This window comes from Coregonus clupeaformis, chromosome 26 (genome assembly GCF_020615455.1).
Source record: "Coregonus clupeaformis isolate EN_2021a chromosome 26, ASM2061545v1, whole genome shotgun sequence".
In the NCBI taxonomy this organism is placed as follows: Eukaryota; Metazoa; Chordata; class Actinopteri; order Salmoniformes; family Salmonidae; genus Coregonus; species Coregonus clupeaformis.
In genome coordinates, this window is record NC_059217.1 from 8,024,851 (window position 1) to 8,050,093 (window position 25,243).

At 42.6% G+C, this 25,243-nt stretch overlaps 1 protein-coding gene across 1 annotated transcript in view; it reads left to right on the plus strand.

Moving 5' to 3' along the window:
• The first annotated feature begins 13,138 nt into the window (after positions 1 to 13,138).
• Positions 13,139 to 25,243, plus strand: part of LOC121540166 (protein furry homolog-like) — a 94,920-nt gene continuing 82,815 nt past the window's right edge. The window contains exon 1 of the mRNA XM_041848829.2: positions 13,139 to 13,331. The gene's annotated coding sequence lies outside the window, so the exon portion shown is untranslated. The remainder of the gene's footprint in view (positions 13,332 to 25,243) is intronic.

Consider the following 25,243-nt stretch of genomic DNA (forward strand, 5'->3'; position numbering starts at 1 on the left):
GGTGTGTTTGGGATCATTGTCATGCTGAAAGACCCAACCACGTTTCATCTTCAATGCCCTTGCTGATGGAAGGAGGTTTTCACTCAAAATCTCACGATACATGGCCCCATTCATTCTTTCCTTTACACAGATCAGTCGTCCTGGTCCCTTTGCAGAAAAACAGCACCAAAGCATGATGTTTCCACCCCCATGCTTCACAGTAGGTATGGTGTTCTTTGGATGCAACTCAGCATTCTTTGTCCTCCAAACACGACGAGTTGAGTTTTTACCAAAAAGTTATATTTTGGTTTCATCTGACCATATGACATTCTCCCAATCCTCTTCTGGATCATCCAAATGCACTCTAGCAAACTTCAGACGGGCCTGGACATGTACTGGCTTAAGCAGGGGGACACGTCTGGCACTGCAGGATTTGAGTCCCTGGCGGTGTAGTGTGTTACTGATGGTAGGCTTTGTTACTTTGGTCCCAGCTCTCTGCAGGTCATTCAATAGGTCCCCCCGTGTGGTTCTGGGATTTTTGCTCACCGTTCTTGTGATCATTTTGACCCCACAGGGTGAGATCTTGCGTGGAGCCCCAGATCGAGGGAGATTATCAGTGGGCTTGTATGTCTTCCATTTCCTAATAATTGCTCCCACAGTTGATTTCTTCAAACCAAGCTGCTTAACTATTGCAGATTCAGTCTTCCCAGCCTGGTGCAGGTCTACAATTTTGTTTCTGGTGTCCTTTGACAGCTCTTTGGTCTTGGCCATAGTGGAGTTTGGAGTGTGACTGTTTGAGGTTGTGGACAGGTGTCTTTTATACTGATAACAAGTTCAAACAGGTGCCATTAATACAGGTAACGAGTGGAAGACAGAGGAGCCTCTTAAAGAAGAAGTTACAGGTCTGTGAGAGCCAGAAATCTTGCTTGTTTGTAGGTGACCAAATACTTATTTTCCACCATAATTTGCAAATAAATTCATTAAAAATCCTACAATGTGATTTTCTGGAGAAAAAAAATCTCAATTTGTCTGTCATAGTTGACGTGTACCTATGATGAAAATTACAGGCCTCTCTCATCTTTTTAAGTGGGAGAACTTGCACAATTGGTGGCTGACTAAATACTTTTTTTCCCCACTGTACATGCACTACATGCTGTGTGGCTAATTTTACCTCAGATAGTCTTGCTAGCCCAATGTCTAGTTAGCTAGCTAGCTAGTGACGTGAAGCCTCTTGGCACCGTTCGGCATTTTCGACCAAAACTCGATGATGGATGAGTCAAAGGTGAGTTCTGTCACTCCTGGTACCATGTTGTATCTTATTGTCTAAGAAATACTAAAGAAAACAATTGTTCTTTAAAACATACGTTTTTATTTATTCAAGTTAACCGGAGCCATAAAGTATAGTGCATTGAGCTGGAATCTCCGCTCTCCAACTGATGTGTGCGGGCTGTGCGTTCCCTCAGTGGTCACGTGACCGCCGATATAATATGCCACAAACATTAATATTTTATATTCTGAAAACATGGCAACCATGTTCTGTGTATGTTTAGTGGGACGTTGATGGAATATTCTCCTAACCCACAGAAAACTGGACACATGAATGTTCCTATGAAACGTGTCTAGAACATTAATATCTTAATCTGCACAAACTGATCCATAAAACGCAACTCACAAATATGTGAGGCCACTCACAAATATGTGGGGCCACTCACAAATGTGAGGCCACTCACAAAGGTAATGCAAATCACAAATACGTAAAAAAGCAGGTCACAAATGTAATCCGTGGAGTCACAAATGTTTTCACATTCACAAAAACATATTAGACCACTGTTGTGTTTGCAAAGCAAGAAATATGTTTGCAAAATGTGATGTGCTAATAAAAAATAAACCTGTCTCGCATTTATTTGCTCATCATAATTGTTTTTTGTTAATTATGATTAATTTGCTTTTGGATCATGACATATGTTTGTGAAACTACATGGGCATATTTGGGTCATTCTCATGATTCTCAAGTGTCCTCTTGAATCACTGAGATTAGGATCTGTACTTGTCTTTTTCATAATTATTATTATGTTTTTTTATCAGATATTATGCATTTAACCACAATTTCCAAAGAATTATCATTACCGTAACAGTTTGAATCCCAAAAAGTAAAAAACATATATTTCTAATATTTTTTAACATTGCTCCCTTAATGAAAAGGCCTGAGTTAAACATAACAATATAAAATTATAATACAATTTCCCCAGTTTGAGCTTTTTAGCTGTTTCAGTAATGAGAAGGCCAAGTGGGGTAAAGGGGGTGTTTGAGAATAAGAACCTAATTCTGAAGGCATATAAGCGAATACATTAACTTGTGCTCATCTAAGGACTACTCCTCTAGATTATGAATCATGGGTGAATAAAACTTTATTTAAAAACTGATTGGTGTTTTTACAGGACCTAGAAAAAGTGTTATGGTAATGAGACATGTCCACAGACACTGTGTTTGTACGTAATAAATATTATAGTTTAATGTACACTTCAAATAGAATACAATTTGTATGATTTATGGACAAACTACAGCAACATATTTGGTGTTTTTATTCAAATAAATTAGGTTTTTCTCAAGTAAAATTGTAAAAAATGACCCGAGAATTTAACCCGGACGCATTTCGGTAAAGAGAATTTGGGGTGAAAATGTACAAAATTCAGGCTAAAATGTATTTAAAACAAGACACTTTCCCTAAAACTACACATCTTAGTCTTCAGAATGATAGTTGATTTTTGCAAATGCATCATGGTTTTGTAACTCAATTTACTACAGACATTTTAAAACTGGTTTCATGAGAATCACCCATGTACAGACTGATTGTTATTTAAAAGTTGCATTCTGTATTTTCAAAACACATATTTGTTTGTGACTCACTACTCATATACACTCACCGGCCAGTTTATTAGGAACATCTAGTACCGTGTTGGACCCCCTTTGCCTCCAGAACAGCCTGAATTCTTTGCATGGATTCTACAAGGTGTCCACCTAACGTGTGCCAGGAAAACATTTCCCACACCAGTACACCACCGCCACCAGCCTGTACTGTTGACACCAGGCAGAATGGGTCCATGGACTCATGCTGCTGATGCCAGATCCTGACTCTGCCATCAGCATGACGCAACAGGAACTGGGATTCGTCGGACCAGGCAATGTTTTTCCACTCCACAATTGTCCAGTGTTGGTGATTGCGTGCCCAATGGAGCATCTTCTTGTTTTTAGCTGATAGGAGTGGAAGCCGGTGTGGTTGTCTGCTTCAATAGCCCATCCGTGACAAGGATTGATGAGTTGTGCGTTCCTTCGACTTCTCTCATCAATTAGCTGTTTTCACCCACAGGACTGCCGCTGACTGGATGTTTTCTGTTTGTCGCACCATTCTCTGTAAACCCTAGACCCTGTCGTGACTAAAAAAGCCCAGGAGGGCGGCCGTTTCTGAGATACTGGATCCGGCTTGCCTTGCACCGATGATCATACCACGCTCAAAAGTTGCTTAGGTCACTCGTTTTGCCCATTCTAACGTTCAATCAAACATTAACTGAATGCCTCGATGCCTGTCTGCCTGCTTTATATAGCAAGCCACGGCCACATGACTCACTGTCTGTAGAAGCGATCAATTTTCGTGAACGGGGTGCTGTACCTAATAAATCTGGTGAGATTAAACATTTTGATAGAAATGAACCGAGCTACTCGCTCTCACAATGAAACAATCACTCACAAAGACAAGGGGAACAGAGGGAACACTTATACACATACTAATTAGGGGAATGAGCACCAGGTGTGTGTGATTGACAAGACAAGGCATGACAAGTGGAGTGATGAGAATGGGATCGGCAGTAGCTAGTAAGCCGGTGACGACGAACGCCGAAACCTGCCCAAACAAGGAAGGGAGGCAGCCTCGGTGGAAGTCGTGACAGATGGAGGGGGGGGGCAACCTGGTGTGTGTGTGTTCGTCTATGCGCATGAGTCTTTATTTTCCTCTTTCCTGTGGTTTTTGTATAATTGCCCGTATTCAAAGTGTGGCTATTTGAAGAATCTCAAATATGTTTTGATTTGTTTAACACTTTTTTGGTTACTACATTTTGTATTTTTTTTTGTCATTTAGCAGACACTCTTATCCAGAGCAACTTACAGTTAATGAGTGCATACATTTTTCATACTGGTCCCCCATGGGAATCGAACCCACAACCCTGGCGTTGCAAGCACCATGCTCTACCAACTGAGCTACACAGGACTACATTATTCCATATGTGTTATTTCATTGTTTTGATGTATTCACTATTATTCTACAATGTAGAAAATAGTAAAAATAAAGAAAAACCCTTGAATGAGTAGGTGTGTCCAAACTTTTGACTGGTACTGTATACTACATAATATATGTGTGAAATATGTTTTGATTTAGAATGGACCATTATAATGCACCTGTATCGAAACAGGGGCAGCGGGAAAAAATACATGTCATCTATGCACTTAAATAGCGGATGGAGGACGCTTTTCCTGTGATTCATTTTCATGCCAGCCAGGTAGGCTATACTCCTGTTGTAAAGAGAAGCAATGTGCTTAATATTAGGAAAGTTGAGAAATAAATATAATAGGCCTAGCCTATAGAAGCTGATGGGATCCTCCTGTTTTTAGTAGAGGCCATCACTCTGTTTTCTCACACAATTGCATAGCCTATAGAAATGTTGCGCAACATGAGCTCATGGGCTCTCATGAAGTGTTTGATTAGATTTTCGATTAAATTTGCATTGATATCAGAGTGATTAGAGGGACAATAGAGTGCTGAGTACCAGGCAGTTAGCAAGTTTGGTAGGCTACTAATGACCAGCAGCAGCATCAGAGCTTGGAGAAGCCTAATTACCGTGACTAAATGGTCACGTGGAATTTGACTGCCTTCATGACTCGTGACAACCGGTTTGGCGGTAATATGGTCACCTCAACAGCCCTAGGCTGATATTTGAATCACAATTTAACTGGACTGAACATTAAACTCACCTTTCATAACTAGTACTTGAGCTACAGACACTGCCACAGCAGTTAAAGGAAAGGCTGGGAATAAATAATGTTGTCATGAGTGCATACATCCTTATAGTTCTTTATTTCAACAATGCATGCCCACAACACTTTAGTAGCTATTGGCTTGAGTAAAAGAGAGATCAAGAGAGGAACAGAGCGGGGAAGATCTGGTATGTGTACCAAATGGCACCATGTTCCCTTTATAGCGCAATACTTTTGACCAGGGCCCATAGCGCATTACATAGGGAATAGGGTGCTATTTTGAGCATATCCCTGCAACTTTGGCATCCTTAATGACTTACAGTGCATTCAGAAAGTATTCAGACCCCTCAACTTTTTCCACATTTAATTACGTTACAGCCTTATTCTAAAATTGATTAAATAATTGTTTTTTCTCATCAATCTACACACAATACCCCATAATGACAAAAGTAAAAACAGGTTTTTATAAATTTTAGCAAATTTATAAATAATAAAAAATGGAAATATCACATGTACATAAGTATTCAGACCCTTCGCTATGAGACTCAAAATTGAGCTCAGGTGCATCCTGTTTCCATTGATCACCCTTGCGATGTTTCTAAACCTTGATTGGAGTCCATCTGTGGTAAATTAAATTGATTGGACATGATTTGGAAAGGCACACACCTGTCTATATAAGGTCCCACAGTTGACAGTGCATGTCAGAGCAAAAAGCAAGCTATGAGGTTGAAGGAATTGTCCGTAGAGTGCCGAGACAGGATTGTGTCGAGGCACAGATCTGGGGAAGGGTACAAAAAAATTTCTGCAGCGTTGAAAGTCCCCAAGAACACAGTGGCCTCCACCATTTCTAAATGGAAGAAGTTTGGAACCACCAAGACTAGAGCTGGCCCCCCGGCCAAACTGCGCAATTGGGGGAGAAGGGCCTTGGTCAGGGAGGTGACCAAGATCCCGATGGTCACTCTGAAAGAGCTCCATAGTTCCTCTGTGGAGATGGGAGAACCTTCCAGAAGGACAACCATTTCTGCAGCACTCCACCAATCAGGCCTTTCAGAAAAAGGCACATCCCAGCCCCTTGGAGTTTGCCAAAAGGCACCTAAAGGACTCTCAGACCATGATAAACAAGATTCTCTGGTCTGATAAAACCAAGATTGAACTCTTTGGCCTGAATGCCAAGTGTCAGGTCTGGAGGAAACCTGGCACCATCCCTACGGTGAAGCATTGTGGTGGCAGCATCATGCTGTGGGGATGTTTTTCAGCTGCAATGACTGGGAGACTAGTCAGGATCGAGGGAAAGATGAAAAGAGCAAAGTACAGAGGGATCCTTGATGAAAACTTGCTCTCAGGACCTCAGACTGCGGCGAAGGTTCACCTTCCAAAAGGACAACGGCCCTAAGCACACAGCCAAGACAACACAGGAATGGCTTCGGAGCTTGGAGCCTGAATACTTTCCGAATACACTGTACATCTGTACCAGAAGCTCTCTTGGTTGCATTCCCGAAACACTCTCTTCTCCTCCTCCCTGGGAATGTAGGGTGCTCCAACTTGACTCTGTTCAACATGGTGCAGAAAAATTGCTAGCTCGATAGTTAATTAACTAGATATCATATACACTACCAGTCAAAAGTTTGGACACACCTACTCATTCAAGGTTTTTTCTTTATTTTTACATTGTAGAATAATAGTGAATACATCAAAACGATGAAATAACACATATGGAATCATGTAGTAACCAAAAAAAGTGTTAAACAAATCAAAATATATTTTATATTTGAGATTCTTCAAATAGCCACCCTTTGCCTTGATGACAGCTTTGCACACTTGGCATTCTCTCAACCAGCTTCATGAGGTAGTCACCTGGAATGCATACCTGGAATGCATTTCAGTTACAGTGAGGGAAAAAAGTATTTGATCCCCTGCTGATTTTGTACGTTTGCCCACTGACAAAGAAATTATCAGTCTATAATTTTAATGTTAGGTTTATTTGAACCGTGAGAGACAGAATAACAACAAAAAAATCCAGAAAAATGCATGTCAAAAATGTTATGAATTGATTTGCATTTTAATGAGGGAAATAAGTATTTGACCTCTCCGCAAAGCATGACTTAGTACTTGGTGGCAAAACCCTTGTTGGCAATCACAGAGGTCAGACGTTTCTTGTAGTTGGCCACCAGGTTTGCACACATCTCAGGAGGGATTTTGTCTCACTCCTCTTTGCAGATCTTCTCCAAGTCATTAAGATTTTGAGGCTGACGTTTGGCAACTCGAACCTTCAGTTCCCTCCACATATTTTCTACGGGATTAAGGTCTGGTGACTGGCTAGGCCACCCCAGGACCTTAATGTGCTTCTTCTTGAGCCACTCCTTTGTTGCTTTTGCCGTACGTTTTGGGTCATTGTCATGCTGGAATACCCATCCATGACCCATTTCCAATGCCCTGGCTGAGGGAAGGAGGTTCTCACCCAAGATTTGACGGTACAAGGCCCCGTCCATCTTCCCTTTGATGCGGTGAAGTTGTCCTGTCCCCTTAGCAGAAAAACACCCCCAAAGCATAATGTTTCCACCTCCATGTTTGACGGTGGGGATGGTGTTCTTGGGTTCATAGGCAGCATTCCTCCTCCTCCAAACACGGTGAGTTGAGTTGATGCCAAAGAGCTCGATTTTGGTCTCATCTGACCACAACACTTTCACCCAGATCTCCTCTGAATCATTCAGATGTTCATTGGCAAACTTCAGACGGGCCTGTATATGTGCTTTCTTGAGCAGGGGAACCTTGCGGGCGCTGCAGGATTTTAGTCCTTCACAGTTACCGATTGCTTTCTTGGTGACTATGGTCCCAGCTGCCTTGAGATCATTGACAAGATCCTCCCGTGTAGTTCTGGGCTGATTCCTCACCATTCTCATGATCATTGCAACTCCACGAGGTGAGATCTTGCATGGAGCCCCAGGCCGAGGGAGATTGACAGTTATTTTGTGTTTCTTCCATTTGCGAATAATCGCACCAACTGTTGTCACCTTCTCACCAAGCTGCTTGGCGATGGTCTTGTAGCCCATTCCAGCCTTGTGTAGGTCTACAATCTTGTCCCTGACATCCTTGGAGAGCTCTTTGGTCTTGGCCATGGTGGAGAGTTTGGAATCTGATTGATTGATTGCTTCTGTGGACAGGTGTGTTTTATACAGGTAACAAGCTGAGATTAGGAGCACTCCCTTTAAGAGTGTGCTCCTAATCTCAGCTCGTTACCTGTATAAAAGACACCTGGGAGCCAGAAATCTTTCTGAATGAGAGGGGGTCAAATACTTATTTCCCTCATTAAAATGCAAATCAATTTATAACATTTTTGACATGCGTTTTTCTGGATTTTGTTGTTGTTATTCTGTCTCTCACTGTTCAAATAAACCTACCATTAAAATTATAGACTGATAATTTATTTGTCAGTGGGCAAACGTACAAAATCAGCAGGGGATCAAATACTTTTTTCCCTCACTGTAACAGGTGTGCCTTCTTAAAAGGGAATTTGTGGAATTTATTTCCTTCTTAATGCGTTTGAGCCAATCAGTTGTGTTGTGACAAGATAGGGGGGTATACAGAAGATAGTCCTATTTGGTAAAAGACCAAATCCATATTATGGCATGAACAGCTCAAATAAGCAAAGAGAAAAGAGAGTCCATCATTACTTTAAGACATGAAGGTCAGTCAATACAGAACATTTCAAGAACTTTGAAAGTGGTTCAAGTGCAGTTGCAAAAACCATTAAGCGCTATGATGAAACTGCTTCTCATGAGGACCGCCACAGGAAAGGAAGACCCAGAGTTACCTCTGCTGCAGAGAATAAGTTCATTAGAGTTACCAGCCTCAGAAATTGCAGCCCAAATAAATGCTTCACAGAGTTCAAGTAACAGACACATCTCAACATCAATTGTTCAGAGGAGACTGTGTGAATCAGGCCTTCATGGTCAAATTGCTGCAAAGAAACCGCTACTAAAGGACACCAATAAGAAGAAGAGACTTGCTTGGGCCATTAGACCGGTGGAAATGTGTCCTTTGGTCTGGAGTCCAAATTTGAGATTTTTGGTTCCAACCGCTGTGTCTTTGTGAGACACGGTGTGGGTGAACGGATGATCACCGTAAAGCATGGAGGAGGAGGTGTTATGGTGTGCAGTGCTTTGCTGGTGACACTGTCTGTGATTTATTTAGAATTCAAGGCACAGTTAACCAGCATGGCTACCACAGCATTCTGCAGCTATACACCATCACATCTGGTTTGGGCTTAGTGGGACTATCATTTGTTTTTCAACAGGACAATGACCCAACACACCTCCAGGCTGTGTAAGGGCTATTTTACCAATTAGGAGAGTGATGGAGTGCTGCATCAGATGACCTGGCCTCCAGAATCCACCGACTTCAACCCAATTGAGATGGTTTGGGATGAGTCGGACCACAGAGTGAAGGAAAAGCAGCCAACAAGTGCTCAGCATATGTGGAAACTCCTTCAAGACTGTTGGAAAAGCATTCCAGGTGAAGCTGGTTGAGAGAATGCCAATAGTGTGCAAAGCTGTCATCAAGGCAAAGGGTGGCTACTTTGAAGAATTTCAAATATAAAATATATTTTGATTTGTTTAACACTTTTTTGGTTACTACATGATTCCATATGTGTTATTTCATAGTTTTGATGTCTTCACTATTATTCTACAATGTAGAAAATATTTTAAAAAATAAGAAAAACCTTGAATGAGAAGGTGTGTACAAACTTTTGACTGGTACTGTACATTGTCACCTACTCTGCCGTGTCCTGCTTTCCACTACATACATCCCAGTCGTCTAGTAGTGAGTTGTGTCTAGTGGACTGAGACTGTTGTGCAAATGCTAGTCAGCTTTAGGTAGCTAAACTTTAGCTAAATAGCAAAAGACTTTGCCTCACGTAGCGTTATCGCTATATTATATATATATTACTACAGTACTAATTGAGTGTAGTGAGTTAATGAATAGAAAGTCATGTCATTGCTGTTGTAGCTAGCTTGGCTAAGCTGTTTGTTTGGCAAGCTAGCTAGCTAATGCACAGAAAGCTACTAATGGTTCGCTAGCTAGCTAGTTAGCCAGCTACATTAACTGATCCGTTAATACCATTGACTTTTGCAACATGACTTCAAAATAAATTGATGTTGAGGTTATGTGCGTGCATAACAGGCGAAACTTGACCTCCAAGCTGTCTGCCTCGAAGCAGGGAAACTGCTTCTTCTTCTTCAATCAGGTTTAACGGCAATTGGCATCCAATAAATGTTGCATTACGGCCACCAACTAAACTGGGGTATAAATCCCTTATACTTTGCATGGAAAATATGAAAAAATAAACAAATAAATACTACCATCAAACCCTACACTCATTAAAAACCCACCACCCTACTCCACTATTTAAATCTATCTAGTCCTACATCAGGACTGGAAGTACAGGTCACCACCACTCAACACAACCTCTAACTCTTCGGACCTCAAATCTCATACACCCAAAAACGTATCTGCAGCTGCCACCACAACCTCTATTTTCTGCGACTTCCATCCCTGCAGTATAGTTGATAACCACTGCTATGAACGCTTAAAAAGCCAATCTTACTAAAGCATATATCACTCGTTGTCCTATCCCTCTGTACTGGCATAGACCTACTACTCACATGAATCCTCTCAGGATCCCTCCCCCTTGACCCATATTTCTCTACTTTCTTCACTGCCTCAGCATACGACACCGTCTGCACTACTCTAACCCTGGTAACCTCAACCTGCCTCTCTCGCACCGGACACTTCTGATCCCCAGCCCCATGGGCACCCCTACAATGAACACATAATGCTTATTTCGCCAATACTACACATTCCTTTGTCTCATGCCCTTCTGCACACTTCTCACACCTAGGAATCTCACTCCTACACACTGCTGCCACATGCCCATAAGCTTGACACCTGTAACAACGTAATGGATTTGGCACAAAAGTTTGTACTGGATAACTGAAATATCCTAACATCACTTTATCGGGCAAAGACAACATCAAAACTCAAAAGAACAGACAATGACTCTTCTGTTTCACTACTAACGCCACCCTGTCTGTGCTGCACCAAACAACGAGCATCACAAACACCGGGAATCTTCCCCTGCAGTTGATCCACTTTCACATTTACCGCTACACAGTAATCACTCCCTTCAATGGAGCCCTTCTATTGAGAGCAAATCAAGTCACAACTCTTGTATACATTTTTGTGGTGCGGAGCGCCCGCTCCCTCTGACTGGCAGAAACACAAACAATTATCACAAGACCTCTTTCGGTTACCTTCACCGATTCCACAGCACCCAAATACGTTTTCACCCACCCTGAAACCACATATGTCTCCCGAGTGGCGCAGTGGTCTAAGGCACTGCATCGCAGTGCTAGCTGTGACACTAGAGATCCTGGTTCGAATCCAGGCTCTGTCGAAGCCGGCCGTGACCGGGAGACCCATGGGGTGGTGCACAATTGGCCCAGGGTTGTGGGTTCGATTCCCACGGGGGGCCAGTATGGAGAAGAAGAAAAAATTATGCACTCACTAACTGTACGTTGCTCTGGATAAGAGCATCTGCTAAAATGACAAAAGAAAGTCCACTTTCTACAAAAATGTCACTCCTACCACCACAGACTCATCGTAATCGGGGCAAGCCTCGGGCTCCGAGAACTTCACCACACCTGCCACCTCTGATAATTTGCCCTCATTCACTTCCATTTTGTCTCCAGACCTCGATCTGGCACACAGATCACTCTGCTTACACTTTCCACCATTCTTCTTTGACAAACCATCTCCCTTTTTTCCGCCATCTTCAACGGTTTCAAGCACACCCTCTACTTCCCTCACTCTCTTTGACCTCCGTTGCCTCTCTTTTTCTCTCCATTCCTCCTTCTTATTCCAAGTATACTTCTCCTTATGATAATATTGCACTTCTCCTAACATTCTTGCCCTCTCAAGGGACGCCATTTTTTCCCGTCAAGCCTTGTTCTATCTTGATGCATATGTTGATATCATACCATAGCCAGTTAGCCACATGCCTAAATACTCATGCGCCCTCTGATATCCAGCTTGTACGCGTTCAAAACAACTGGGAACACGTAAATGTACGACTTCAGTGCGTTCAAGACAACTGGGAACTCGGAAAGAAAACAGGGAAACTGCTGCTGTGGACTTGTTCACACAACACCACCACCAGAGGGCGTCACGTGTACACAAGCACACCCAGTCCAAACGCAACAAGGCGTCAACGACCGACGTTCTATCCCTATCGAAATATATGAGAGGAGATGAGATTAGTTTATTGGTCACATCCACACGGTCGCAGATGTAATCGCATAGTACAGTGAAGTCCGGGGGGCGGGAGGGGACAGGGGGAGCAGCTGCCTAGTGGCTAACGCCGTGTTCACGTGCTTGTCGGAACTAGAAAACTCAGACATTTCCGACTTGCTACCTGGTTGACAGCATTATGTGTCTAGGTACAACCACTTAGCAAGTAGAACATTTATGAGTTTCCTACTTCCGACTAGCACTTGAACACCGATTTTGCGCCGAAGTTTACAATGCGGTAGCGTCAGTGTGAAAGCGCCTTACCACTCAATCTCAGGGACACCATCCAGTCAATGCAGAGAGATGTAAAATTGCCAGAGCCTGAACAAATAAAAGCATTGATACAATAGGTGTATATAGTTTGAATTAATCTTAAAATGCAAGACAAACTGCAACAACAAAAAAAGACCAATGCCCCAATCTGTCAAAGAGGACAAAAGGTGTAATTGCAGACCGCAATTCGGGGCGTTTCTTGATATCACGGATGATTTGTTTAAGTAGCAGGTTAGGATAACGAGGATAATTAACGTGGCAGGTTATGTGAATTAGTGTGGCAGGTTAGGGGAATAAAGTTAAGGTTAGGAAAATGGTTAGGCTTAGTTACAACGCTACAGTTGCCAACAACTGTTGTACCCGACGCGAAATAAACGGCCACGGATCAATGGCGAGCAACAATGGGTGTGGGTGTAACTTGACCTGAAGAAACGCCGATATCAGAAAACGCCCTTAATTGCGGTCTGCAATTACACCCTTCTCAAAGAGGAGGGTAGTTGCCATTGGACAAGTTTTAGGTCTTTGAAAAAATGAAAAGAACGTTCTAAAAAAAGAATGAAAGGAAAAGAGAGGTGGGGACACAGACAAATGTTGAAACATAATTTCTGCGAGCCCGGCGAAACTTCACTGTTGGAAAAAGCTAACCTAGTTTAGCATGCCAAAGGAGTTGGATTGCTAGCAAACCAGCTAAGCGCACTTTAAAAGAGGTAAGCTCGGCCGATATTTGAAATACTAGGTCCCACCACAGATTGATAGCTAGGCTAGGTAGTTAAAGTTAGCTTTTCTGTGTAGCTAACGTTTCGTACAAATTGATTAACGTTAGTTAACACATTGCTTCTTAAAATCGATGGCAACTAGCTACTAGTAGCTGTTAACTAACCGTTTGTCTGCCATAGGTTGCAGTAAGTTAGCTGGCTAAAGCGCCTCCACATTGCTAATTGACGTTAGCCCGGTTAACTGGCTAACTAGATAGCTATTTTTTTCTAGGTAATGTAGCTACATAGGCACAGATAGAACAATGAGGGTTAGTTATACAAATCTTTGACATAAACTTAGCTAGCCATGTTGTCAGGATTTTGGCAAGCCCCAGAAATATTCGAATGAGTATGCTACAGTTGTTAGCAAGCTAGTTATGGTGCAGGATCAAATTCCATGCTAGCTAACGTTAACCAACTAGGCTAACCGTCAGCTACGATGCAATATTGAAGACGCAGCACAATGGCAATGCTAGTACAGTAGCAAACTCGCTGTTAGTTAATTATGTAGTTATAGCGAAACCCCCGATTTCTTTTGTTTTGCCTCTTTGTCCAACCGTTGATTTACGTCCTGGAAATTGTTCCTGACACAATGTATTGACACTGAAAGTTCGTGTTTTGCTTTAATTTGACTGGCAAAGATAAGTCTATGTTACTAGCTAGGATACAACTAATGATTGAGGATAATCAGCAAATATCCATATACACTTGGGTTATTATACAGTATAATCTTACATCTGACTCTCCTTTACTTTGTCATGCCAATCTACCCCAAAATTGTATGAAATGCTGGTTGTGTATGCCTAGGCCTGTAGCCCAACACCCAGGAACATAATTATCTCCCCCAAAGATTGCATTCTCTATAAATATAATTGCTGGGTGTTTGCTCACTCTACCTTGATGTCTATTCTGTAGGTGCTAGATTTAGAGTTAACCTCCAATCAGCACTGTAATAGCTAACATTCTGTGATTGCTACTGGGCACTCTATCTTCCAAGTGTGTAATTACAGCAACAGCCAAATTGCGTTTGTCCTGTTTAGCAGCTGTTTTTGTCCCCCTCATAAATGGGACCACATCCAGGCCTGCATGGGAACCAAACATCTGTGTCTGTGAAAACGGTGGCAGTGTAAACAATGCACAGTAAAGATCAATCATAATAGGTTGGCCTGTCAGCTGCCACTGTCTTCTGGTGTGTTTGTACGGGGGAATCGTTGTGTGTTTCATGTATAACGTTCTCCTAAGAATGTTATCTGCTCTGTTGAGTGAACAGACAGACAATGGGGAGTTTGTTCTTGTTTTCTGGAGGCTAGCAGTGAAACGGGAACATAGACACACAGAGGAATCTGGTCACTTTGCAATGATCCTGGAGGTGGAGAGGGCTGAACTATTTCAGACGTGGCCTGTGGACCCCGAGGCCTTTACAATGCACTTCTCATCTGTAGAATACGGTGTCTGTGTCACTCCCACATTGGTGTTGTACATGCTCTGAATAATCAGTAACCACTTAATTCAAGGACTGGTGCTCTTTCATTGTTGAATAAACAGGCTACAGCTTACATAAAACTTATGATGATGATGCTTTCGTAAAAACGTAGAATAAAATGGGTTAGATCACTAGATTGTCATAGTCAGGACAGGAGGCTGTTAGATTTTCCTAGGATTAATGGCAGCCTGGTTTGTTGTGACTTTAAAGCGAGTGTACGGTACAGTAAGGGGGCCCCCCCTGTCTGCCCCATCCCATACATGTCTCTCTCTGTGGTTGACTCATCCTCGCCCTGCAGGGATAAGCATCTGATGGCAGTACAGATGTGTGTTTGCACTGTGCACCACACACACACACACACACACACACACACACACACACACACACACACTTTGCCTCTGTGCATAGGAACAGCGGGGAATCCCTCTAGATTGCAGAGGGGCATCTATCTGCTATTATCCGGGGCATAATTCCAGGGAGTGTGTGTTTTTTGGTTTAATCTTGTAAGACATTAATGGCATTGAGTGTAGGGATGAAAGACCAGGCTCACTAAGAACGGCCCTGCCTCTGACTAAGCACCCATGGCTCCCCCTTGCAATAAGTTAACTTTGCAGATTGTCCTAATTTTCTTTGTGCTGTTATCAAAATAGTTTCTCTCATACACCCAACATGTGACCATCATGATATGTTGAAATGTCTCAATGAGATTGTGCAGTTATTCATGGTTTGAAAACAGAAGTACTGTGTTCTCTTTTCATACCAGCAGTATGTCATGTCTGTATAATTCAGGTCTTTCAAATTTCAAGGTGGCATGATGTTTTTGAAGACAAAGAGCTGGCCTCTGGTTGAATGGTTCTCCTGTCAGGCCATGGGCTTGTCTCCTCTCAGGATGAGCCAGAGGAGGGCTATGGATCACTCTTATCACTGCAGTGTGGTGGTTAGATTTAAAAGAGCCAAATAAGAGCTGTGCAGTCAAGAGCATTTCTCTTCTTATTGAGCCCGGTGTCTCACTGTTTCTCCTGTCCTATCAGACTGACACTGTTGTCCCTCCCCTCTCTTACTGCTTTGTCCCAGTACTGACTAACTGACCTACACTTTTTGCACCTCTGCCATCTGGTAAAACAAATATATGAGGCTTCCCAGTATTTACCTACAGGGAGCTCATGGCTGCACACACATCATGCCTTGCTTCTTGACTCTCTGTAACACCTGCATCTGACTGACCTATGACCTCTCAACAGTTTACCTACTGCCTTATCAAGAGAACTTAAAGGAAACCCTGGATTTAGTTTGAACTATATCCGGCTATACTCTTACCAACTGAATTACAGCCTTCATTTGCCTGCCTGGTGATGGTGATGCTGGATTTCTTGCCAAATGATCTACTAAACCTAACTGAAAAGGTTGGAGGCATGTGTCTGTGTTTGCTTGGAGCTAAATAATTAATCTGAACTGCTGCAGTGGGTATCCACCGGCAAAAATGAAGAGCATGTTAAACTGAAAGTCATGCAAGTTACTCTGTTAAATAGCTGTTCTTCATCTGACAAGCCCCCCTCCTTTAGTCATAGTGATCCTAAAATGAGAGATCCTTTCTCTTTATATTCAAAGGCTGTGTTCTGTAATACACAGAAGTGGGGTGAGTTCAGCTAGAAATAGCCTATAATTGGACCCTGCCGAGGCAGATTATTTTTGGGTCGGGAGAACTGGTTTGGCGCAGGATAATTAATGTTTGGGACTGTGTTCACCAAAGAAACCACTCTGTCCTTGGGCCAAGGAAAGCCAGCTCTGTATCTCTCTCACACCTCATACAGGCTGTTTGGATTGGAACTTTCAGGGATGTGTACTAGGCTTCACATGATCTCTCTTTTAGAAAGCGTACTGGTTGTGAGGAAGAGCTTTTAAACAGGCAAATAAGTGGTCCTGCTTGGGTGGTAGCATGAAGGCCTCTGTCAGAAGAAGCTAGGGTTGTTTCCGCTTCATAGGAAGGTAGTGATTATGCAAGGGCAAAGCCTGTCATTTAGTGCTGGTGAACCAGATGTACTTAGTTCTCCTTTGTCCCTTTTGCATTACCATTACAGAAATCGGCTTCGCTCCATGTGTAAAGCACAACACATGCCTGTGTTTGGTACCTGGATGATGGGGGGTAGTAATAATAGTGAGACCTCGCCCAGTCATGACTGTGCATCAGTGGTGAGATTAAGATAATACAGTAAATTCCCACCTGCAGATGAGATCAGCATCCTGTATGTCTGACCTAGAAAACCCTGGAGGATTTCAGAGTTTCACTTAACCATTGATCAGGTTGGTGCTGCGGACTGTGTTTACCTTTTGTTGTCCATGCTTCTTACTCACACCCCACGACAATATGTCAATTTCAGCACGTCTGTCATAACCGGTCATAGTGTGTAGGTAGGCCTAGTTCAATAAATGTCTGTGGTCATTGTCATTATTTCCTAGCTGCGTAATGCACAAGTGCAGCTCTGTACTTCTGCTGCTTATCATGGGTCTATATCTAGAGGGCATGGGCCCCAAAAAATAAATGAATAGCCGATAAATAAAATTGGCGCTGTTCAATTATCCGGGAGAAGGGGGGAAAAAAATCAAATTGCGATATGATGCATTTAGCCTATTCATTGATTGAAATAGCCTACCAGTCGATATATCGTGAGAGCTGCTAATACAGCTGTTTAATGCAGCTGGAGTGAAACGTGCTTTAATAAGTCCAATCATTGCGCAAAAAAAACAACAATAACAATGGCCACGATTTAAAAAGAGCTACTTTTATTTCTCAACTGGTAATTGAAGTTCGCTTCCTGTTCGCCATTCAAGTGCATAGGCAACTAGGCAGACTTCAGCGCGTCACACACCACTTTGCAATGAGCTGGAGGCAGTATGCATTTGAAAACATATACTTGAAACTTGAACACTTTACTACATATTATGAGGCATGTCTTACCTTGCTTCAAAGTAGCCTAGCCAAAATCCAACCAAATGTGCAGGCAATTATTTTATAAAGACTTCCATATGCCATTGGAACCAGTAGCCTTTTTCTCTCACACTAAATTTGTTTTCAAATCACCTTTGTTTCATTGTCTAGTAGCCAAAGGCACAATCCTAGGCATATTAGCAACCCATACTAGTTGTTGCGTATTGAAATCTCCCCTCTTTCTAAATTTCGAATGGATGTATTCATCTGTCACATGAAACCGCTCACAATGGTGTTTTCCGGTAATTACATTATGGAACGAATATTCATGCATATCCTACTATGTTGTGCGTATTGCTGCACTTATAATGTGAAATAGTTTATCAAAATTGTATGCTAAATGTTCTGATTTGTTGCAATAGCCTCATTGCTTTTCACTTTTTTAATTTTTATGTAGCCCAGGCCTACTGGTTGTATGAATTTGGGATTTATCGTCCCACAACTGTCCCAGAGTCTGTTTGAGAGAGTTTATTTATTTCTCGTGCAGAACGACAAGCTGACCAATGGAGTATGCAAACATTTCTACTATGGTTGATAGTAGATTGACATACAGTGCTTTCGGAAAGTATTCAGACCCCTTGACTTTGTCCACATTTTGTTACGTTACGTTACAGCCTTATTCTAAAATTGATAAAATCAGAAAATGTCTTAATCTTCACACTACCTCATAATGACAAAGCAAAAACAGGTTTTTAGGATATTTTGCAGCAATGCCTTATTTACCTAAGTATTCAGACCCTTTGCTATGAGACTCGAAATTGAGCTCAGGTTTTCCATTGATCATCATTGAGATGTTTCTACAACTTGATTGGAGTCCACCTGTGGTAAATTCAATTGATTGGACATTATTTGGAAAGGCACACACCTGTCTATATAAGGTCCCACAGTTGACTGCATGTCAAAGCAAAAACCAAGCCATGAGGTCGAAGGAATTGTCCGTAGAGCTCCGAGACAGGATTTGGTCGAGGCACAGATCTGGGGAAGGGTACCAAACATTTCTGCAGCATTGAAGGTCCCCAAGAACACAATGGCCTCCATCATTCTTAAATGGAAGAAGTTGGAACCACGACTCTTTCTAGAGCTGGCCAAACTGAGCAATCGGGGGAGAAGGGCCTTGGTCAGGGAGGTGACAAAGAACCCGATGGTCACGCTGACCGAGCTTCAGAGTTCCTCTGTGGCTATGGGAGAATCTTCCAGAAGGACAACCATCTCTGCAGCATTCCACCAGTCAGGCCTTTATGATAGTGGCCAGACGGAAGCCACTCCTCAGTAAAATGCACATGACAGCCCACTTCGAGTTTGCCAAAAGGCACCTAAAGGACTCTCAGACCATGAGAAACAAGATTCTCTGGTCTGATGAAATCAAGATTTAACTATTTGGCCTGAATGCCGAGCGTCACATCTGGAGGAAACCAAGCACCGCTCATCACCTGGCCAATACCATCCCTACGGTGAAGCATGGTGGTGGCAGCAGCATGCTGTTGGGATGTTTTTCAGCGGCAGGGACTGGGAGACCAGTCAGGATCGAGGGGAAAGCTGAACGGAGCAAAGTACAGAGATCCTTGATAAAAACCTGCTCCAGAGTGCTCAGGACCTCAGACTGGGGTGAAGGTTCACCTTCCAACAGGACAATGACCCTAAGCACACAGCCAAGACAATGCAGGAGTGGCTTTGGGACAAGTCTCTGAATGTCCTTGAGTGGCCCAGCCAGAGCCCAGACTTGAACCTGATCGAACATCTCTGGAGAGACCTGAAAATAGCTGCGCGGCAACGCTCCCCATCCAACCTGACAGAGCTTGAGAGGATCTGCAGAGAGGAATGGGAGAAACTCCCCAAATACAGGTGTGCCAAGCTTGTAGCGTCATTTTACATTTACATTTTAGTCATTTAGCCGACGCTCTTATCCAGAGCGACTTACAGTTAGTGAATAAATTTTTAAATTTTTTATACTGGCCCCCCGTGGGAATCGAACCCACAACCCTGGCGTTGCAAACGCCATGCTCTATCAACTGGGCTACATCCCTGCCGGCCATTCCCTCCCCTACCCTGGACGACGCTGGGCCAATTGTGCGCCGCCCATGAGTCTCCCGGTCGCGGCCGGCTGCGACAGAGCCTGGATTCGAACCAGGATCTCTAGTGGCACAGTTAGCACTGCGATGCAGTGCCTTAGACCACTGCGCCACGTCATACCCAAGAAGACTTGAGGCTGTAATCGCTGCCAAAGGTGCTTCAACAAAGTACTGAGTAAAGGGTCTGAATACTTATGTTAATGTGATATTTCAGTTGATTCTTAAAAAAAAGTAATTTGCAGAGATTTCATAACCTGTTTTTGCTTTGTCATTATGGGGTATTGTGTGTAGATTGAGGGGAAATAATAATTTTAAACCATTTTAGAACAAGGCTGTAAGGCAGGGGTGTCAAACGTGCGGGCCGGATCAGGCCCGCAAACGGGTTTAATCCGGCCCGCGAGATTATTATTTATTTTTTTAAGTACAAAAATGCGCTGCAATTTTTCAATAAAATAAACTGCTGTTCCAATTGCGTCCACTGGATGGAGCAATAGCAATTGTGTTAAGCAAGCAAACTGTTTATACCGGGGCAGAGCAAGTAGGTCAAGCATGTGCAGCCAATGAGCTACTTTGTTTTGCCCGCGATATTTATTACGGCTTCTACTTTTAACATTATGTGCTTTGGCACCCTCATTGCCCCAATATGTCTCTGTCAAAAAAGAGAAAGTGGACGCGTGCAGAGTGCAGAGTGTTCCAAGAAAAATGGTCATCCTATTTAATCACGGAATTGAATGGGAAAGCTGTATGTTTGGTGTGTTCAGAGCATGTTGCAGTGCTGAAAGAATATAACCTTCGTCGCCACTATGTGAGTCTTCATGCCGACAAATATGACAACTTTCAAGGACAGCGGAGATGAGAGAAGGTGAATGAACTGTTGGCGGGTCTGAAGAAACAGCAGTCTGTGTTTACTCACAGCCGAGACATCAGTGACGCTGCAGTGAAAGCTAGCTACCTCATTGCTAATGAAATCGCAGTGGCTTCAAAACCATTTAGTGAGGGTGAATTTGTAAAAACATGCATGATGAAGGCAGCGGAGATTGTGTGCCCTGAAAAGCGGCAGGCTTTTGCAAATATCAGCCTGACAAGAAACACAGTTGCAGACAGGATTTCCGATCTTTCAGTGGATTTGGACAGCCAGTTGAAGCAAAAAGTAAAGTCATTTATTGCGTTTTCGGTTGCAATTGATGAAAGCACGGCCATTACAGATGTTGCACAACTGGCCATTTTTTCATCCGCGGAGTTGATGACACATTGACCGTCACCGAGGAGTTGGTGCCGATGACAGATACAATGACAGCAGCTGATATTTTTACCGCACTCGTCGGCGCGCTGGACAGGGTCGGAGTGGACTGGTCCCGCGCTGTCAGCCTGGCTACAGATGGTGCGCCCTCAATGATCGGGAAAAAAGCAGGCGTTGTGACAAAGTTCAGAGAGAAAGTGCAATCTGCAAATGGAGGACGTGATTTTTTGACTTTTCACTGTATTTTGCACCAGGAGGCTTTGTGTTGCAAGTCATTAAAGATGGATAACGTCATGAAGGTGGTCATCCAAACTGTTAATTTCATCCGATCCAGAAGCCTGAATCACCGTCAGTTTGACAGCCTTCTCAGAGAGAAAGACCACATCTATGGCCTGCCATACCACACTGAGGTAAGATGGTTAAGCCGAGGTGCTGTGCTGAGGCGTTTCTTTGATTTACGAGAAGAAATTGAACAGTTCATGGAAGAAAAGGGCAAACCAGTGTTAGAATTCCATTCCGCAGAATGGATGCCGGACCTTGCATTTATGGTGGATGTTACAGAGCACCTGAATAACTTGAACAAACAGCTGCAAGGGCGCAACAAAGTTGTCACGCAGTATTATGACAGCATACGTTCTTTCAAGTTGAAGCTGTCATTGTGGGAGACGCAACTTGCCGGTGGTGATGCAGCTCACTTCCCCTGTCTGAAAAATGTGTGCGCGACCCAACATGTGGCAGACATGAAGCGGTTCAAAGATAAAATAACTGGACTGTTACGGGAGTTTGAGCAACGCTTTCAGATTTATGTTTATATGTTTTTATGTTGATGTGCTATTGTTTTTAATTGATTTTATTTTATTTGTATATTTAACCTATTCTTGACTCTGTGGTTCTTGCACTTGTTTGGGAAACAGGATTTCATTATTTTTATCTACATTTCTGCCTGAGAAATGACACCCTGATATAGTTCTGTGATCTGTGAAACAGTTCTGTTAATCACTGAGGCATTGTGTGTTTGTGTGTTTTTTCTTTAGAATTTTCAAATAAACTTGACGTGTTTTATGATTAATAGTGATGTTGTGCTTGTACTATTTTGGACACACTGTCCTCAGGCTCCAGCTTTATGTTGTAGGTTGATCGTATTAAAACAAAGAAAACAATCTGAAGTTGTTGTTTTTAAGTTATATATACCATGATTTTTCCGGTCCGGCCCACTTGGGAATAGATTTTCCTCCATGTGGCCCCTGAGCTAAAATGAGTTTGACACCCCTGCTGTAAGGTAACAAAGTGGAAAAAGTCAAGGGGTCTGAATACTTTCCGAATGAACTGTAGGCCAGTGATTTTGCTGTTTGTTACTCATCTTATTGGTTAAGGAAAAGTAAATGCTGGCCGTTATTCTAACATAGGCGGCACGTGGGTTTCAAGTTTGGGGAAGCTAATTTTCACCAAAGCATTCCATGCATCCTCGCATTTGCAGACTTATGCAAGATAGCCTACTATTCCTTATGTGATTGGATAGTCATAATTTAGAGAATTTTCAGCAAAATCATTCGGAAGGAGATTCCTTCAAAAATATTATTTTTCAATGTTTATAAAAAAAATTAAATGGTTACTGTTAGAAAAAAAGACTTCAATGCAGCACTAAGTGGCTTGGAGTAGGCCTAGGCTTTGCCGACTCCCATGTAATTAGCCTAACTTCGGTATTCTAAGCAAACTTCGGTATTCTAAGCAAACAAAATTTTTATTTTGTCGTTTTCAATAAACATTTTCAGCAGCATCACGTGTCGTTATTAACATACTTGGCTGTCACAACAACACATAATTTGCATGATGCATATTCTGCCAGTATGTGTTATCCGACCTGCTAACACTGACAGTAAAGCTAGTAAAGCTGTCGCGTTATACTTGCTTCACTGTTTGTTTACCCATAGCTTTTTCGCAGGTTAACTGACGTTAGCTGGCTGGCTAGCGAGATAAGTTAATCTCGATCTAAATCGCTAGTCTTAGATATGCCACGTTACTACTTCCAATCTTTGCCTGCCCTTGAACGGTCTAGGTATTTATAAAGTTGATTCTTGTTGGCTTGCCTATATGTCCTTTCAACTTGGCAAAGACCAGCTGTGCAGACAACCCTACCAAATGTCCCAAAGTAGCCTATGGCAATATCTACACCTACTTGGTGGAATCTCCAGGTTTACACAGGCAATACACATAGCTAGTTAGATAGAAAACAAGTGTTAGCTAGCGACATACTGTGAATGAAGTGCTTCACACACACAAATGTATAGAGTAACTGGAGCCCACCGATTTCCATCATCATCGCGGCGTATAGCCTGAAACCATGACGTTCGTCCAACCTGGTCCTTGGGCAGTTGATGAAACTTGATTTGGTGGTCTTTTCTCCTATTGTTCAAACAAACGGTACGCAACAACTTTTCTGCATCTTAGCTATAAAAGCAGGGTTAGATAGCGAACGTTAGCTAGCTGAAGAAAGTCCATTGGAATCAGCTCTTTGGTTGATAATGCTGAAATGTCGCATCTGTTCCTGCTAACTTTTTTATGTTTAGAATCAATGTTTTTAGATATGATATCGTTTGTTGATTTTAAGATGACATGCAAGTATGTTAAAAAGGACCAACCAAGCATATCCAAAATGTTTATAGGATAAGAAAAAATTAAAAAAATACAGCCATTGTCGGGTTATGAGTAAAGTAGGCAATTTAACATAGGAGTAAAGGGAGTACCCCACGCCTGTACCCTACTCAGGGGCGTGGTCATGTTAAGCCACGCCTTGCCATGTGTATCTATAAGAAATGTAAGATGTTAAAGAAATATCCAGCTCAGGGCTCCAGCTATGCATTTGGTTTGCTAACTTGCTATCTAAGTGGCCGAACAGCCTCACACAAGCCTAAGATCACCATTAGCGCAATGCCAAGCGTCGGTTGGAGTGGTGTAAAGCTCGCCGCCATTGGAATCTGGAGCACTAATTCTGATTGGCTGGGCCTGGCTCCGTAGTGAGTGGCCCTGGCTGCCAAGTGGGTGGGACTATGCCCTCCAAGACCCACCCTGGCTGTACTCCTGCCCAATCATGTGAAATCCATAGACTAGGGCTGTCCCCGACAAAACAACATTTTGGTCGACCAAGAGTCGTCTGTTCTTTCGACCAATCGATTGGTTGAAATGTTTTAAAGTTGTATTTTTCCATAAATTGACACATTCTCTGTTGTAATCAAATCAACAATATTCACTGAGCTTGTCTGATGCATTAAGCACACGGTTTGATTAAAATAATTAAGACACAAATGACTAGAGGGAGTCCGACCAGCAATTGATTGTGCTGAGCTGGGCTCAGACTTGCTGCAGGTGACTAAGACTAGAACCCGTTGTGTGTCTCCTCCCTGCTGCAGCGACCACCACAGAACATCAGTGTTTATTGCGCTGTCCGTGTTGCTGAAGCTGCAACATAATTACAGCCATTTCTGACTGTTAACGAAATGCCTTGTTTGTTTAGGAAAAACATTCCCTCAACCCTTGCTCTCTTTACGTGACGCATGCACGTGACCAAAGACCTATTCGCACGGGACTAGTATTACTAGAGAACGTTGGGTATGTAATTATTACTCTATAATGTCTGTTATTCCAGAGGATGATCCCCCTGTAATTATTTATTCCCCCCAATAAATTGACAGTTATGACAGAAGCCTGGAGGTTTTTATTCTAGGCATGAAGTTGCCAGGTGATAGTGCCACACTGATAACTTGAGCTTGGTTCCCAAGTTTCTAAACCATACCAAACCATCTTTCGTATAGTGTCGCCATAATAGTTTAATTGAGGAAGTGTGATCATAATCATTTAGGATATTTTTGCAATCCGCAGTACATCCTAAATGCCCCCCAGCCTTCAGCTAAACAGTGCAATTGCACTTGAGATGCATTTTAAGGCAATTGATGAGAAGGTTAACTTATAATGTCCAAACGTTTAGGTCAGTTGTATGTTGCTGCTTTGCGATCCATTAACCGCAGGGGTTGCATTAAATAGACTCTACTTTTTACTGATGCATTTGGAAAAATTCTATGCATACGCGCA